Below are 18091 nucleotides of genomic sequence, written 5' to 3' on the forward strand. Positions count from 1 at the left end.
ACAAGAATGTTTCTTCTCACCTTCAAAGTTGCACGTAGCCACATGAGTACCTGAGATCAGTGAGCTGGCTTTCCCCCAGTGAAAAGGACACGTACCAAACACTATGGGTTGTTTACTCCCACTTGAAAAAGTCAATGTTAGGAGCTTTAATGCAACCACGATTTAAAACATTTCAAAATCTGGACAGACTGGCATTCTCAAGATTTTCTGTATAAAAAGTAGCTACTTTCTGTGCACAGGTATTATGATAGCCACAGTTTCTCTGAAAATAGATCTGGAAAAGGTTGTTCAGCTGGTTATGTGAATGAGGAACTCTTCTACCTGTGTTGCAGTGGGGTGGTTACCCACGGAGGCTGAGGCACGTGGTCCTGCCTGCAGTTTTGTCCTACCTGTGACAATTCACCAACAGGACTAAAGAAATAACAAACTAGAGAACTGCTCCAGCATTTGAGCTGTACTGAGGATCTTCACCACCTCTCCCATCTCTTTAGGCAGTGAAAGGCATGGCAAAGCTCATTTCCCCCCAAATATTTCCCATTTGAGTATCCTGGAAGTGAGAAAGTGGATGACAAAAAAGGACAGGGGAACACAAACTGTTGTGACACTTTATAGATTCTCTTGTCAGAGTCATTACACTTTTGAAGTTTAACCTGTTCATATGATGTTATCCACCTTGAACTTCCCTCCTCCATGTGAAATCCCAGGCCAGGAGTCCTTTGGCAACCTCCTGAACTCCACCGCTTCAATCCTGGTGCTTCTGACCTATGCACGGCAGTCACATGGCAGGGAGAGGGAAGAAGATGAATGCCCAAAGAGCATTTCTGCCGTGCCCGTTGTCCTTGGCAGCACCCCTTGGCTGGGTGACGAAAGGTTTGCACGGCAACTGGACTTCGGTCAAGTTTAAACAGCCCAGGTCTGTTTGCACGGCTGCATCCCAATGCACTCTGACATTGCAGTGTCTTGGAGGGGAGGGTTGAGGACACACGTGTGGTACAGAAACAAGAGTTCTGCATGAGGAAAAGGGTCTGTAATAACAATATTTTCATTTCTATGGCTGATTGTCACTGGAAATACAACTATTCCAAACCCACATATTTCTAAGACAAATAGAGATCTGAGGGATAACCTTTTCCTTTCTCCCGGGAGAGACTCAAGAGGTGACTTTGATTTAGAGCTTGGCCAGCCTCCTCCTATCGAAACTCCTAAAATCTACATTTCCTTCTTTACCTAGCAGAAAACCTCCTCATCTTTTAATATCCAGCAAAGATATGCTGCTGGCACAAATTCTGAAATTCCTCCCAGCCATTTTTCATGATGAAAATGTGGGTTGAAGCCTCAGAGTTTGCTTTGTTGCCTTGGGATACTACAATAATTCTGGGCAATGTTTGAGAGGGAATTTGTATTGCCCGCTAATGGTGAGTAGTGATGTTCAAGAGCAGGGCTCTGTTGTTGGGCTAGCAGCACCTAAAACACCTTCTCCGCCCACCTGCCAGGGGAGCAGGGAGGGGGTTGGTGGTCCCCTACCAAGCAGGGATGCAGCTGGGAAGGTGCTGAGTGCTGGGAGCCAACAGGAGAGTGATGCTTGTGGGAGAAGGAGGGGCAGCTTATGTCCCCAAGTCACTATGGTGGCTGACAGGGCCCTCACAGCTGGGGAAGGGTTAAACTTTAACCAGCCAGACTCAAACCCTTCCCTGGAGCAGCAAGCGCCCACAGTGCTGAAGCGGAGCCTGAGCAAGGAAGATGAAGAGCTGCTGGGTGGCATGTGGGTGAGAACAAGGAGGAGATGCTTTTCCATATTTCTCTCCCAGCCTGCTGGGATGCTGCCCAGTAGGACGGAAGGAGCCTCTGGGAAGATTTCTACCCCATTCTGTCTTTGTGGATGCATCTTGGTGCAGAGCATCCTTGGAGAATGGCTTTGTTCCTGGGTCCTTTCCTTCCTGTCTCTGGAAGCTGCAGGACCCTGATGAATGACTCCCATATCCTGATCAAAAAGTCTCCCTAACAGTTTTAGTGTGTTTGTGTCCCACTAGTTAAGATAAATTAGACAGGCTAATGAGACTGATTAGTCTTTAGCTGCGACCCTTGGCCTTTGAGATGTACTTTGAGCTAATAGAGAGAATGGGGATTATAGGCTGTGATAATGTGCTCGTGTTGGCCTTTTAAAGGAAAACACATTTATTGCTACTTAGAGGAAATTGATCTAATTGTGCTGGAAGCATTTCTACGGACTGAACATGGAATTTTTATTAAGTAGGTGACTCAGGTCCAGCCAAGATTGCCAGATCTGAAATGGGTAGGAGATATTTTAAAAAGATCCCACCTGGAAACCCCTGTGGTCACCTCTCCAACTGATAACGAGCTTCACTCATCCTGACTTTGATCTGCTGCTCCGCGTGTCAGGCGTCGGAGCTCTAGGAACTTGGACTGCAATCCCCAGGTCTCATGGCTCAGGTCCAAACAAACAAATCATCAAAGAAAACCAGTTGTGTTTACACATTTACTAAGGGTTCAACTATTTGATTCCCTTCTCCGTCTGCAAAACAAATTGGTTCCCTTAGTTACAGGGATCCCCGGAGGTAAATGAGGAAACAACATCATGCAGCCAGTTTTGAGAACAGCAGGGTGCTCAGGGGCCCAATCCCGCCCTAAAGTTGAAGTTTGATTTCACAGCTCAAAGCCTCATGTTTTCTGCTTCGTGCACAGAAGCAGCACCTGTGCTCCTTAAAATTTTCTCCAGTAATATCAGTTTAACTTTTAAAAGATGATGCTTTTTCCTATGTGCCTTACCCTTGTGGGCTTATGCTCTGGATGGGTCTGTTCCTTCCTTCCTTCCAACATATTTGGAGGGTTTAGCTGGTTTCCAGCAAGCTTTGACGAAATGCTGCTCTCACATCTCCTCTATCAGGTTTTGTAAAGACAAGCAGTTCTGCTGGGGGAGAGAGAAATACTGCAGTGGGGGAAATCTCTACTCACATGAACTCTTACATCTGAGACATTTATAAGAGCTCTAAGAAATGCTCCAGACTTGAGGAAAGCCTTTGCTAGAGACCCCAGTCAGCAAAATTCAGAGGAAACAAAGTCTTTCAAGGGCAAAACTTACTTCTATCAGAGCTTCTCCTGCCTGCTGGCACATTGGGAGGAAGACGCACAACTGTCATAGAATCACAGAATAGTTTGGGTGGGAAGGGACCTTCAAAGCTCCCCCAGTGCCACCCCTGCCATGAGCAGGGACATCTTCACCAGCTCAGGTTGCTCAGAGCCCTGTCCAGCCTGGCCTGGGATGTCTCCAGGGATTGGGCATCCACCACCTCTCTGGGCAACCTGAGCCAGTGGTTCACCACCCTCAGCGTCAACAGCTTCTTTATATCTAGTCTAGTTGCCCACGTGGACATTGTCCAGCAAATTCACAAGAGCTTTAGTGGTCTTTGTGAGAATTCTACAGGTACCAAACACCATGGTTTATGCACACGGGAATGCATACAACTGTTGAAGGTACAATACGAAGAGGACTCCAAGTCTGCTTTCAGAGGCCTTTCTACTAGCAGAATATAATTACAATTGGCCAGGGTAATAGCACTGATGCAATTAATCTACGGTGAAAACCAGCACCATTACTGTGTATTACTGGAAGTATCAAGAGCCCAGTCCCGGATAAAGGCTGCTTGTTAGGTGCTGTATCAGCACAGAGGAGAGGCGAGGCCCTTATCATCATCATCACATGAGAAGACTTCTTCAGGGGAGATCGGCTTATGGCCTCTCCAGCAGTTAGATGACCACCGAGTCCTTTGTAACACTTTTTGAGGCAGATCCTTCAGGAGGTTGATCCCTGTGATCTGCTTCCTGGACAGAAGCTGATCCTGGTCTTTTCTGAAGACCGGTTTCCACAAACTCCCTGAGACTTGTGGTTGTAGAAATGGCAGCTAAAACTATTGTGAAAGAATAAAAATGCCCCCATCTCAAAACTGAAACCCAAACCCCAAAAGCCATACACCACAATTAGAAACAAAGGCAAATAAAAATGAACTGTAAAATACATGGATTGGAGAACATTAGGACAAAATAATGAACTACATTAATAAATGGTTTGCCTGCCCAGAACAAAGCACCAGGGCCCTGCCAGCACATTATGCTTCCCTCTATTTTTTCTGCCAACAGCAACAACAATGTCTGTGCTGTTACTACTGAGCTTTGGACAGGATATTTTCAACTTGAAAAAGCCCTGGGTTAGGTCCCCAACACAGACAATACTGTTCTCCACCTGGCTGCTGCCTGTCACTTCACGGAGGATGGCAGGTCAGCAGGATGCCCTGAGAGGATGGTAGAAAACGGGACAGTTGGACCCCACTCTGCCCGTTGTAAATGCACTGAAATTAATGATGCATTGTTGACATTACACCAGGAAAATCAAGACCAGAAAGCAGCACTTTTTCTTCTTCTGTGAATTAGATATTACAATTCTCTGTAAGGACTAGGGTTTTATTTTCTGATGCTGTTATACTCAATTTTATATGTCAAAGCAAATAACAGGAGCCCTGCTTCTCCCTAATCTTCAGTTGTACTTTGAGTTTTGGGTGAGTGAAACTGTAAAACACTGTGCATCCTCACTGGAGAGGATGCAAAATGCTGCTGCATCACAATGGTGTTCTCCCTCCGCTTGGCATGGGTGCAAATGACAGCATGAACAGCAGGGAAACCAAGCCAAGATCAACACAAACATCACATCTCGCCAGGGCTGGAGAGAACGAGTCTGCAAATCTTCTTACATTGGAAATGCCCAACTGAGGTGCATTGTAGCCAGTGCCAGCCTGGGCTCCCAGCAGTAATGACCCACTTCCTTTACATCTGGGCCACAGTGGATTTTTGTAAATGCTGTTTGACCCTACTCACATCTCATACCCACCCTCTGTTTGCTGAGCCAGGCTGGTCTGGTTGCCTGGTTTCCCAAAGCTTCATCTCTAGGTCGCTGGAAGATGCTCTCTCTTTCTGTCTGGCTCTAGAGGGAGTCACAGAGACCTAGGTGTGCAAATACCCCATGGGCAGCCTCCTTCCACATCTGTGATGTCCTAATATCTTTTTCCATTTCACCAAAACAATGGCCGAGCACCTGCTCTGTAACCCACAGCAGTTCAGCATGTTTTTTCATTCACATAAAATCACAAAAAGGCTTTGGGTAAGGTATCAGCTTTTAAACTCAAGTGAACCTACACGAAAAAAGTCAGCTTTATTATATGCAACTCCTTTCCCTCTGACATCACCTACTCATTAATCAGGATGATCCTTGACACTTTCCATATTCAAGCACCTTGCAGTAAATAGTCTTATCACTCTTTTACAGCCATGGCAACTGAGACCTGACTCAGACAAGGTCACAGTGGACCCATGAGGCTGAGAACACCGGAGCTGTCACCGGTGTACCTTGCTGAGAGGTGATACAGCTGATCAAAGGTTTGAGCCACAGCCCTGGAGTCAATGGAAAGACTCCTCAGCAGCTACAAATCACTTTATAATGCTCTATCACATGTGATAAGTCCTGTACTTTGCCACCTTTCTGTGTAAGGATTTAAGATACCAAGAGACCAGAAAACAGATGTAGGAACAGATCCTCAGCTAGCATAACACTAGCTGATGTTTGGAGTGCGGCTATGACCATTTACACCAGCTGTCCTGCTGTTGTCCAAATTAAATAGAAAGTGCAGCCAACTTCCAACCGCAGCTGCTTCATTGGAGATAATACTGAGATTTCTCAAAGAGGACTGAAAATTGCGGCATCACAGTCCCTGTTTGTTAAATCTCTCTGTTGCAAACACCCAAGAAAATGAAAGTCCTGCACAGTGTCTTGGAGGTTTATATAGAAAAAAGTAGGAACAACATTTAGTAACAAATCTGTATTAGTTCAGCACTGGTCTTGCCAAAACACACTGGAATATGGCTATATGAGCACTGAACTGAGAAGGACTGATGAGAAATAGGGTTACCTGTAAGTTTCAAGGAGCAGACCTGTTAGCAAGCAAGCCAGAGTATTTTAAGTGGGAACATTCCTGTTTTTACTTAAGGATGTTCCTTCTCACCTTTAAGTGCAAACTTTTGTATTCGGGTCAAAGTTTATGCCAAGTTTCAGGAACTTTTGATGAGCAGGCTTCCATTCTGGGTAAACTGGATCAAAAAGAATGATGTTAAGCATTCGGTGTTTCTTTTCAGTCTTTGCAAAATGAACATTTAGACTTTTCAGCTCGAATTATTTTGGCATTTCAAAACATCCTTTCACTTTAATTAAAACACTCCGAATTGAACTGAAATACTTTGCCTGGCCCAGAACAGACTGATGTTGGCTTTTCAGAATTTAGAAATAAAAATTTGAGGTGACCAAGCAAGATAGCTGCATTTTGGTCTCTAGACTATTTCTTCACCCTCATTTTGAGGGAATTGCTGGTGAATGGAGAGCCCATGCTTTGGCATAGTTCTGCTACTGTGGCTCTTTCGGCAGCCCCTGCACCTTGGGCAGACCTACCAACTTAAATTCAAGGGGAGCTTTCCAAATTCTTCTCCCTCGTGTCTTGCCCTTGTGTCTAAAGATCTCTAGTACCTTTATTTTAATCTGAGATTTATCAGGGCAAGAACAGGACCTTCATAACATCTGCCATTCAGCATGACGACAGGCAAAGAATGGCCTCCAGCTGCCAGTAAATCAAATGAAGTTACATCAGGGTTGATGTTGCTTGAAATTCTTGCATCAGTGCTCAAGAGCCAGAGAGGAAAGAAAAGGCAAAAAAGGAGAACGGGGTAAGAGAGGAGAAAAGATGTTCTGCTGATCTGAATGAGAATGCGTCACTTCTTCAGACATTAGTCCTTCCACGCCAGTCCCTGAGCACTCTGTCATAGGAAGAGAAATATCACTATAATGACACACTCAGTGAATATTCCCTAACCATTTATCTGTCCTGGGAAATGCGCTTTATTTAAAGCCCAAATGTCACTCTGATCTTGGTATGAGTTGACTGTTACTATGGCCATGTCTTTAATCATTCTCCTGGCTTATCTGCCCTGTTGAATATCCCCTGAATTTTAAACTATTTCAAATCAGGACTTTAACACAAAATGTTGACAGAAACAACAGTGACATAGTTTTGTGTTTGTTGGTGGTTTTTTGTTGTTGTTGTTGTTTTTGGTTTCTTTAAGTATGCTTGTACAAAGAAATAATGAGCATCACCTTGAACTTCAGAAAAATAATATATCATCATGGAGACACTGCAAGCATGTAAAGTTTTGGGACCAAATTTGACATATTTCCTACTTTTTCCAATAATCCTTTAAGCTTGAATTCCTTGGGATACAAGAAATGCTTCCAGAGAGAGCTTCAAAATGGATTGTGAGTTTCTGTCCCTTAAATAGCTAATTATTGGCAGAGAACAGAGAAAGGATCTGATGTTGCAAAATGCAGGGTATCTGTAACCCCTGGAAAGGTCATTTGGATGTTGGGAACCCAAAATGGGATTGAAAAGTGATCAAGGAATGTGAGGGTTACAAGAGAGGGTTCAGCTGAAATGTTTGTGTGCAGTGCTCTGTGCTGGGCAGGAGTGTCTCTGGATATGTGCATTATGGAATCCTAACTCAATTATACAGCCTTTATTAAAATAATGTGTTTCAGTTTCATTAAGTCCATGGTTGGGGACCCTGTTTTGCCAGGTGCTTTATAAAAAGAGAGCTAAACACTTACAGACTAAGCCATTTGGTGTACTCATCTTGCTGAGTGATCTAGGATGATCCTGTGTCTCAAACAATTTGAGTTTTCTTCCATTGTAAGGGTCAAATCTGCTCCTCATAAGTTTGCTGCCTGTGTTTGATCTCTTATCAATAGGATATTTGGAGGTAAAAAGAAGAGAAGAAGAATAGTTCTTTTCACTCCAAGCAGTGAGCAAAAGCCACTGGAAGCCAAACAGCCGCTCCACGAGCAGAAGGTTCCCTTTAGGAGCCATTTTCAGTCTTACATATTCAAATTCACTGCATTTTAGTAGTTTCCAGAGAAGAAAAGGCCAAATCCACATAAATAAATGAACTGAACTGGCTGGCATAATGTACACTAATTTGGGCGGGTTCTGTGTTATTGTCTCTCTGCATACAGTCACTGGAGTGAAAGGAGATATTTTAAGTCAAAAACTGAATATCTGTGGCTGGCAATTTGAGCAGAGGAAAGAGCAAAGCTCTCTGCTAAGGGTCTGGGGGAGAAAAAGACATTGTCTGAAAAGATTAATATTTGAAAACGCCAACTGCTGCAGCTACTGCGGGCACATTCACCAGCACCCTGCACCGGGCTGGAATCCATCTGTAGGGGTCGGTTTTTTGAAAGGAAGCAAAACCAAATGGGGCTTCTGCTTTTGGGGTCACCCTGCACAGACCAAACAACGGGTTGTGTCCTGTCCTTGGCGAGGGGCAGCGGGAAATGCTGTTGGACTCAGAGACCCGTGTTCGTAAAAGAAATGCCTGTGTGCCACAAGGGCTTATGAGAAAATATGTGGTGCTTCATTGGGATTCCTCATGCAGGAATTTAAAGAATTTTAATTGTGGAGAACTGTGATTTATTCAGCATAAAGCCACAAAGGGGATTGGAGTTTTGGGGGGCTGACATTAGAAAGCATGTTGAAGAAAGGTTAGAAATAAACTTTCTAAGTTTATTGACTCTCCTAGGAACCTGTAACTTGTGACTTCAAGTTACACTTCCCCCTCATCACTCTTCCCATTCAATAGACAGGGAAACTACATGGAGACCTGCAATATCTCTGTGGGAGGACTTTGCACTTTTACAAGCTTTAATCTATGCAACTGCCCTCGTGGATGCAGAACAAGAGCAGCCTAGAAGTGGTTTTACTGACATACTTGTTCCTGTCCGGGTTTGTTTTACTCCTTTAAGCAGCCAGTTTTGAGGCAGAGTGGTCAGAAAACAGACCTAAGACTCTGTAATTTGCAGTCTGTTGTATTAACATCCTGGTACCAATATGCAATATAACCTTGTCTATGAGATTAATCCCTAGTGTAAGGGAAATATAGGGTTATAGTGACATAACTGTGTTCATACTCTGGCTTCCTGGGCAGAACAACAGGGAAAAAAACTTAAAAATCACACTTCTAAAAACTCATCAGCAAAGACCTTTAACCTGAAGCCAGGATTTGAGCCTTGAATTAAGCCTGTGGGTGACACTGTGAGGTTACTGCAGCAAGCCCCAGCCATAGGATTGAGCTGAGCTCTGCCTTGGCCGCAATCTCAGTGAGGATACAGCTTTGAGTAATTTTGGCATCCTAAGGCCTCGTCTAATTCCCACTTGTGTTTGCTTGTATTTTTACTGGCTGTCTTTTCCACTTCTGCCTCTCAGATTACTAGGGCTGGTGACAAGGAAATATGGGAATAGCCACCCAATCAAATTACAAAACATTAAAAAGGTCAAGCGCATACAGGTTGCTTTTGCACCATGAGTGGGAATCAGATTTCATGATATCTCAGTAAAAGTGACAGATAGTGTTAACCAGATAAGCAAATGGGAGCTCGTAAGCCTAAAAGCGGGAGTAATTTGCCAGTGGATTTTTTTTTGCCAGTAAATGTGTATGATGGCTAGATTTCCTTGAAATATCTGCTTTGTGGGTGAAAACAGCCTGACTGTATTTTTGTGCCTTTCTCTGACCGGTGTGGTCCTGGGATCTGCTGATGCTGTAGGAAGATGGAAAAGGAGCAGTAAATAAAGGGAGTAATTCCCCTGGGAAAATTTTGCTTGTTAATGCCTTCTGCTGGTAGGGAATGGAGATGGGACAGCTGAAGAACTGACAGATGCCACCTTGATGGTCCCTTCCACACAATGACCATAACTCCAGCAGCCTGTAGACATCAGATCATGTAGTTTTGTACATCAATTCTCCCTTTTTGGGCAAAAGAGTGGTGAAAAGGAGTTCTAGGTATTGTAACCACCAGAAGTATCTAGTGAAAGTCACACAGAGGAACATGTTCTAGGAAGATATGCCTTCTCCTCTTGAAGCACTATCTAACCAAAGATTTTTACAGGGATTTTCAAATACACAGTTGGAAGTTTAGACATTCAGGTTGACTTTTAAGCTGTGTAGATATCCTGGGAAAGCTCAGCTACCAAGCAGGACCAACTTTGTCTCTGCTTGACCAGACGGGCAGCAAGTACAGACCATGGAAACATCCTGCTCTTCTTTTCTTGATGGTCTGTTTTAGATTTGTAATGAACAGATCTTGCTTCCACTTTACTCCAGGATGAGCGGTTCATTCTGGGTGTGATGCTCAGCATTTTGAAGACTTGTTATGTTGCACGGGAGTCACCTTCATTTTGGAAATAACATGTCTAGAAATAATGAGTAAATAAAGCTCTGTCAACTTGACAGGCTAACATTTCCAACTCCCACTTTGTTATTTATTTATTTGTGGTTCCTGAAACCCATTTCCCAAATTCTCCACCCTCACCTTCCTCCCCCTACTTTGTTTTAATGAACTGAGGATTGAATTCCAGAGCACATGCTTGAGTCAGAGATGATAAAGCACCCGGTCTTTTGGCAGTCCTGTAAATGCTACTGTGGTTTCCAAAGAGTTAATTCATTATGGTCCATTGTCCAGTCGACTTTGTAGCTAGCAGCAGATTGGAGCCGACTTGAAATGCTGAAGTGGGAATGAAAAATGAGTAGGGCCTTGGTGTGCATTAAATATTTAATATTCTCTCAGTGGGAGGTGTCAGGAAAAGGACCATATAATAAATACTACGAGAGACAATTCCATCACTGAACTCGTCTGTTAATGACCTCATTTGCTTTGACAGAAACATTACAGATGCAACCTCTTCACTTCTGTGGCCCTATTAAGCAGCCACATTCCAGTTGGAGAGCAAATTCCTGCTTCTGCAACGCGGAGGAGTGGGTCGGAGCAATGATTGTCTCCTTCTCTCTGTCTCCCCCCACTCTCCAGATCTGGGGCATTTAGAAAGAATTCTCTGTGTCATGAAAGGTATTTGTGGTAGCTGTGTGATTCTGGCAGGGAAAATGACAATTCTATCAAACTACCTGGAATACATGAACTCAAGGAAATGAAGGAAATGTTCCCTTCCTTCAGAGGAGATGAGTGCCTCCTGCCTTAGTGTCACCAGCTTGTAAATTATGGGAGCTTGGAAAGCATTTGCACAGATATGGTGAAGATCACCTCTAGTTTATTTCCATTAAGGCTTCTTGTGCCAGGGAACCCTCAAAAATATTCCTACTCTGATGGCTACAAGCCAACTCTGCATTTCATAGAATCTTAGAATAGTTTGGGTTGGAAGGACCTTCTAAGCTCATCCGGTCCAAGCCCGGCCATGAGCAGGGACATCTTCACCAGCTCAGGTTGCTCAGAGCCCCGTCCAGCCTGGCCTGGGATGTCTCCAGAGGTTCATCCACCACCCCTCTGGCCAACCTGGGCCAGGCTCTCACCACCATCAGTGTCCAAAATTTCTTCCTCATATCTAGCATTAATCTCCTCTCTTTCAGTTTAAAACCATCACCCCTTGTCCTATCATAACATGCCCTTCTAAAAAGTCTGTCCGCATCCTTGTAGGCTCCTTTTAAGAACTGAAAGGCTGCAATAAGGTATTTCACACCTAAATGTATTAATGTCCCGTTTCTATGCAGCTGATCTTTGCCAGCTTTACCCTTCAATTTCACTAATTCTTTTCCTGCCTGGGCAGATAGACCCTGGGATGATCATATCACCTCTCAGCCTGATTAAACAAACCAGTGTCTTCATGTTTGACTAGAAAAGTGCTTTATGTCCCTCAGCATGCCAGTAAACTTCTCTTCTTGTGTCCCAGCTTCAGTTGCTCTTCTTGAATAGCAATCACTGATGAGGTTTGAAATGCTGAGTAAAATGGCATTTGTTCTTGCTTATCGTTAATGGCAATTCCTCTCAGTAAATCTGCAGGTTACACTGTATGGCCAGCTTGAAAGCTCAGGTCTCTCTTTCCTCCATGGACAACTGCTAGTTTAAATATGTAACTCTCACTATTAGTAGTCCTGGAATCCATGACCTTCATTTTTCACATTTGAACCCATTGCTTCTCCTTCTTATTGCAGCATAGAATCATGTTAAGTTTCACTGAACTCATTTACTTCTGGTATTGACTTATTTTTTCCTCCAAACTTTCTTCTAAGGCCTTGCACATGACCACAAGGCTTTGGCAACATTCCTGTATCTGTCTAGACTCTTTTGTCCTCTTCTTTTACGAGCAAGTGCTACATTTGCTCAGAGAACTACAGTCCTCTGTAGTTTTTGGAGGATGTTACAGGTAGTAGGTGAAAATACAGATTGAAAAATTTAAAAGAAAAAATAACTGTCTATATTTTCATAAGGTGAAGTGCGTATTCTCTGCTTTGAACATCTAGGGTGGCAAAACACTGTTCCACTCTGTTTTAAGCTAGTAGTTTCCTGCCTCAAAGTAAAACTTGAATATAAACATATTGAATATTGTAAAGATCATGCTATTACGACAGGGGCCTTAGAGACACCTTATAGTACTAGAGGAGTGGACAACTGAGCTGCTACCATAGGATGGCTCCTTCCACTGCTGCTGCGCACATGGACTGTGGGGATGCGGTTCAGCAGGGTGCAGGGAGAGGATGCCGAAAGCAAACCCGCTGGCTGCGGGCTCGAGGAGGAACAGAGGGAGGAGGAATTAGAAAAAAAAAGCTGGTCAGATGCTGGAAGGGAATGCGCCTCCCGCTCACATCCCAGCCCTGTGTAGGCTGCTGTCAGATGCCACGCATTCTGTGCATTACAACAAGGCAGTTGTTTGTAGAGCTGGATCCGTGCAACAGGGAGATAAGGTTCTGCCTTTGTATCAGAAGCAGCTGCAAAGGGGCGAAAAGGTCTCAGAACAAGAAATTAGTTCATTTGAATTCTCTCTCTCTCTTCCTTCTTCAAGCCAGACAGGAACAGCAAACTCCCTCCTCTCGGCATTTTTTCACCAGCTTGTGGTACCAGCAGGAATTTGCATCGCTGTCTCCGGAGAGCATGCAGGGTGCGTAAGCGGTGGGTCCTCTCCAAGGGGACCGTGGCCACAGACCTTTGCTCACAGGATGGTCGGCAGTGTTTGCCCAGCGACCACTGGAGAGCTGCTGGCTGGGAAGGTGTGGGGTGAGCACAGACCTGCCATGCACGCCAGTCAGGGTTGGAGATGTAGTTGCCAGGCTGGGGTTGAACAAGCCCATGGCTACAACAATAAGACCATAAGATGCAAGAAAACACTCTGTAAGATGGCACAAGCCATCCGTCCCCTGTCCAACATGGGGAAAAGGAGAAAATACTCCAAGACATACTGTTAGAGTGTGTTGTGATTTATAGGCAGGAGAGATTCAAATGAGCCTGGGCAGGCAGCCTTGGGCATGACTTAGCCACTGTCTGAGTGCTTGGCTCTACAACCTTCATGATGTTCTTTTAATGTCGCTTTTAAAAATGCATAATATAATATACATTGTCTGTCCTGTCTGCCTTTTATAGCTTTAAAAATGAATCAAGTATACACCCTGACATATGGAACCATTTCACCCCGATGCACAGACATACACTCTGCCACCTTCAAGCACTTGCCAAAACATGCTTTAAGGTTTAGGTTTGCTCTTAAATAATTATCACCTTTCCAGCCTTCAAAACTTGGCACTGATATATTTTTTAAGTCTTTGTTCATCAGGGGTTTGGCAGCTCCCTTGCAGTCAGCTCACAGCAGGCTCGCTGGTGCTCGTTGCTGGCCATGTAGGCTGGAAACCAGAGTGTGAATCTGGACAGAGCTGCAGAAATTGCTCGGTGCTGTTCCTGCCTGTGAGTGAGGGGGGTGGAAGGATGAAACTCGCAGTTCAGATGGAAGGTGAAGGTGGATATGTGGTGGAGAAGGAGATGAAATAGCCCTCAGAGCCCAGCCTGGATCTCCAGAGGTGTCTCCTGCTCCCCAGTCTCATCTGCCCGTAAGTTACAATCCTCGAGCTGGCGATGCTGCTGCTGCAGAGCCCGTGGAGGCTCCAGCCCTCCTGGCAATCTCAAGTCTCCCCAGGGCTGATTTAGAGAGGTCACCTGTCACTTTTGTAAAGGTCGCCAGAGGTCTGTGCTGTGGACAGTCCCCACGTTCCCGGGATGTCACATAATCATTTTATTTTACATCGCCTTGGTCCTGCCAGGGGAGGGGAGGAGGAGAGATAAGACTGCGAGGTCAGCAGCATCTTTATGGATGGCGGAGTGAATGTGAGGTGAAAGGGATCGTTGCTTTTGCCTCCCCAATAAACCCCTTTTCTCTGCCTGAACGGAAGCGGCAAGGAGCTGTTCGGTTAATTTATATTAATTCAACTCCATTAATGATGAGATATCATCTCTTCTCTCAGCAGGAGAACCATCAAAAGGATTTAATACTGAGCTGCTCTTTTGACAACCCCACGTTGCAACCTGCAGCCACTCCATGGCTGGACTGAACCTTTCCTCAGCCACCAGCTTTTCCCAGGGCCTCATTACAAAGGGCAATCTCATGCTATTATGATTATTTTTGTGTGATTCCTCACACATGCCTCAGCTTTGCTCAGGCATGGAGGAGCAGGAAAGCTTCTGTCAGGGCTGAGGCGACATGGCACAGGTGCCACACATTTCCCAGGCTGGTGATAAACAACCAGTGCATGTTATCCCGCTCTCCCAGGCAGCTGCAGGATGGGAAAATAGCTCTTTTTTGGAGCCAGGAGAGGCTGGTGGCCCTGGGGGTCTCCTGCCTGCTGTGTGGGCAGCACTGGCAGCAGCACCCTGTGATGCAGAGCGGTCCTGCCAGCTCCCCATGGACTTTAGCAGAGCATTGTCCTCACCAGGGTCATGCCAGAGGGACAAGTGTCTGGACCACCAGTGAATTTTCCTTCATGAAGCACCATGTCAATGCAGCTTGGGTTTCTTGCTTGACCACTGTGGCGATCCTGAAGGATGGGCAGTCTGGAGTCAAGCTGATGTAAATCAGATTGATGTGTTAGGAGGGACTAAACTTCCCACTGGGATTAGGGGGACTCTGCGAACACATGGTGAACAGCTCTTTGGATTCACTGCAGGGAGGGGGAGTCTGAGGCAGCGGGGGGAAGCTCATGACCCCTTGGTGTGGGGCTAATGTAGAGCAGGACTCAGACACCAGCCCAGGGGCTGCTCAGGAGCAGATGCTGGGCCAAAGCAAGGACGAGCCGGCAGTTTTACCCCATGGAGGGGCCAAGCAGTGTCCTAGGGATGACCACAGCAGGTTGCAGTGGCCAGGGTGGTTTTTCTGATGGCCAGAGGTTCCCGGATCCAGCAGAGCTGCTAGAGGACTCTTGTTTCTCCATTCGTGTCACGCCAGTAGGAGACAAGACTTTGTGTTAGTCATGTAATTTAATTTCTCTCTTTGCTTCTGGCTGATAGTATTAAACTTCTGGCCTCTGAAACACACACACAAATCTTTTTTTTCCCCTTTAAAAAAAAAATTATATTAACATATTTCCTTTTGAAACCGTGTGAGGCTTTTCTCAAAACTAATGGATTTTTTTTCTCCCCTTGTCTGGGCCAAATGTATTCAAATCTTAACTCAGTTAAGTCAGAAGATTCCTATCGTCTCAGCAGGGAATCCCACCCTTTATTCCACAAATCAGCATCCTTTTTATTTGACTTTCTGATCTCCAAAGGAAAAGGGATGCTTTTTCTTTTTTTTTTTTTTTTAGTTTAACTCTGACGTTGATGTTGCAATTGCTCTTTGATAGCCAAGAACACAAGCACTGACTTCAGGAGCAGCTGAAACTTCATCAGGAACCAAAATATAAAACGAAGGGATGCGGAGTGGGGAATGGTAGAAAGTGATACTGTTGAAACAGCCCTTTGAAATTTCCCAAATGATGTTTGATCTGTGAGTCCCTTAAAGCTGCTGCAATACCTTTAGTATCAAAATGATCTTTTTTTTTGACATGGGGACAGGGAGCAGAGATATTTAAATGTTTTTTTTGGTGACACTCAGAAGAAATAAGTTTAATTTTAACCTATAATCATTCCACCTGGATTTTTTTTTTAACATAGGTTTATCTGGGATTTAGTAGGATTTTTAATCACCCTTTTTTCCGCCTTCTCATTTACTTGAATATTCCTTTAGTTCAAAGGAACAGCAAAAGAGACACAAGGGACTGAATGCTGAGGAATAGATTACTCCTGAAACAGGCTTTAGTCCTCCCTTATCCACCCCCAAAATACCAAGACACCAGAAATGAAAACATGAAATAGAAACTCTAAGAAGGAAGGGCTCAGTCTTTCCCTGGGGGGAAGTCAGTGCCCATGGGATGCTGGATCCCTCAGCGGTGACCACGTGGAAATGGAAGCTGAACTGTTGAAAAACCCTATGGAGAAATAGGTCTTGAGGGAATGACATGAGGCATGTTCAGGCTGCAGACAAAACAAGCCCAGGGGGCAAAGTGCCTGCCTTAGTAGATGGGATAAACTTGGGAGATGTTTATCTTGTATTTTTTTCTCTGTGAAGAGCTTAGCAATAGGTTTGAGTGATCAGAAATTATATGAAATAACCCATTAATGTCACCCTGTACAGAGCGAGGGCATAGAAGGATTTTATTTTTCAGATCCATCCAAATCAACTGTCCATGTATCTGCCCCATGATCTTGCCTGGTTTCATAATTTCCCCACATTCATTTTGGACATGTACTTGGGAGCTGCTCTGAAAAGTATCTATGTGACTCTATGTGTCACATAGATATGTGACTCTAAGTCATGCTGAGGAAAAGGCATACGTTTTTCTGATGCCATAGAAAAAGCTGCTGTCTAAAGTGAGTCAAAAAGCAGGGCACTGCATGTAATTAGCATCATATCATTTCAGAAAGCAACAATTTGAACCGGTCACCACCTCCTTTGCAGATTGCTGAGGGAGAGGAACACGCTGCATTTACACTGCTCATCTCGGCTCCTTTACCCTCCTAGGAAAACATCGCATAAAAGACTGATCGGATTAGATGGCGAGGAGCATGCCTGTTTCTTCTGCAATTAATATCATATGCAAATGAAATGTTTCTACTGAAAGTTTGCAAAAAGGAATGCTGCCACTTACTACCGTCTCTGCTGAGCTAAAAGGTTTTTCACAGATAACATTTTTCATGCAGTGCTGGTATGCTTTACATTTATTGAACCCTGGCAAAATGTCTGTAAATCAGCACTGTACAGATTCAGCTTACATCCAGTTTGCAGGAACTAGCAAGTCATAAGGATTAAGATAATAGTACGAAACCTCTTTGACTGACAACATCAGAGAGATGGATGTGGGCTCCGCTCTCCCTGCAGCTTCCACCCAGTGCAATGGTTTTTCTTCCTCCATTTGGTTTCCTCAAAAATATTGGGCTGCTCAGAGCTGTTTAAGGGCTGCTGGGCTCCACTGTGGACATGGGTGCCTTTTTGAGGGAAATGATGGAAAATTCCCTTTGCACAGCAAGCGCAAAGTCCCACACACAGAATAGAGATGAGAATGGCCTCAGCATCCCCAAAACAAAATCGGTTGCTCCTAGATACACAAATTTAGACTTTTCCACCTGTGGGATGTGCAAAAAATTTGGAGAAGACCCTGGGGACCTGGATGCTGTTTGTCTGCAGCTTACAGTGCCTGCAACTCCAGAGGGATGCTGAACCCCAGGGTGAGAAAACACCTGCATACATGGCTTCATTTCCAGAAGCTGTCAGTTTGCCTGGTGCCTTAACAATGAGCATAACGAGCCCAAGGAGCAAAGCTGCTCTCTGCCTGTGTCCTGTGAGCTGTCACGCTCCACCAGCACACACACACACTGCAAGCAGCTCTGCATGCCACTTGAAAAGAATAAAAGAAGTATCTGGAACCACCTGCCTATCTCCAGCAGCGTGGTCTTGCACACAGGTTGCTCTCTACCTGACTTTACCAGGACAGAGTTTTAGCCAGAGCACTTAAAATTAAAATGGAAATCTGCATTTCTGATCATGACCTTTGGAGCCAAAGTATTTTTCTTGCTCCTGTCTTGGGTGCTAATGTACCCTCACAGGCTTCTATTTTTAAGCTGAGTCTC

Source organism: Nesoenas mayeri, assembly GCF_963082525.1.
Source record: "Nesoenas mayeri genome assembly, chromosome: 16".
Taxonomy (NCBI): domain Eukaryota; kingdom Metazoa; phylum Chordata; class Aves; order Columbiformes; family Columbidae; genus Nesoenas; species Nesoenas mayeri.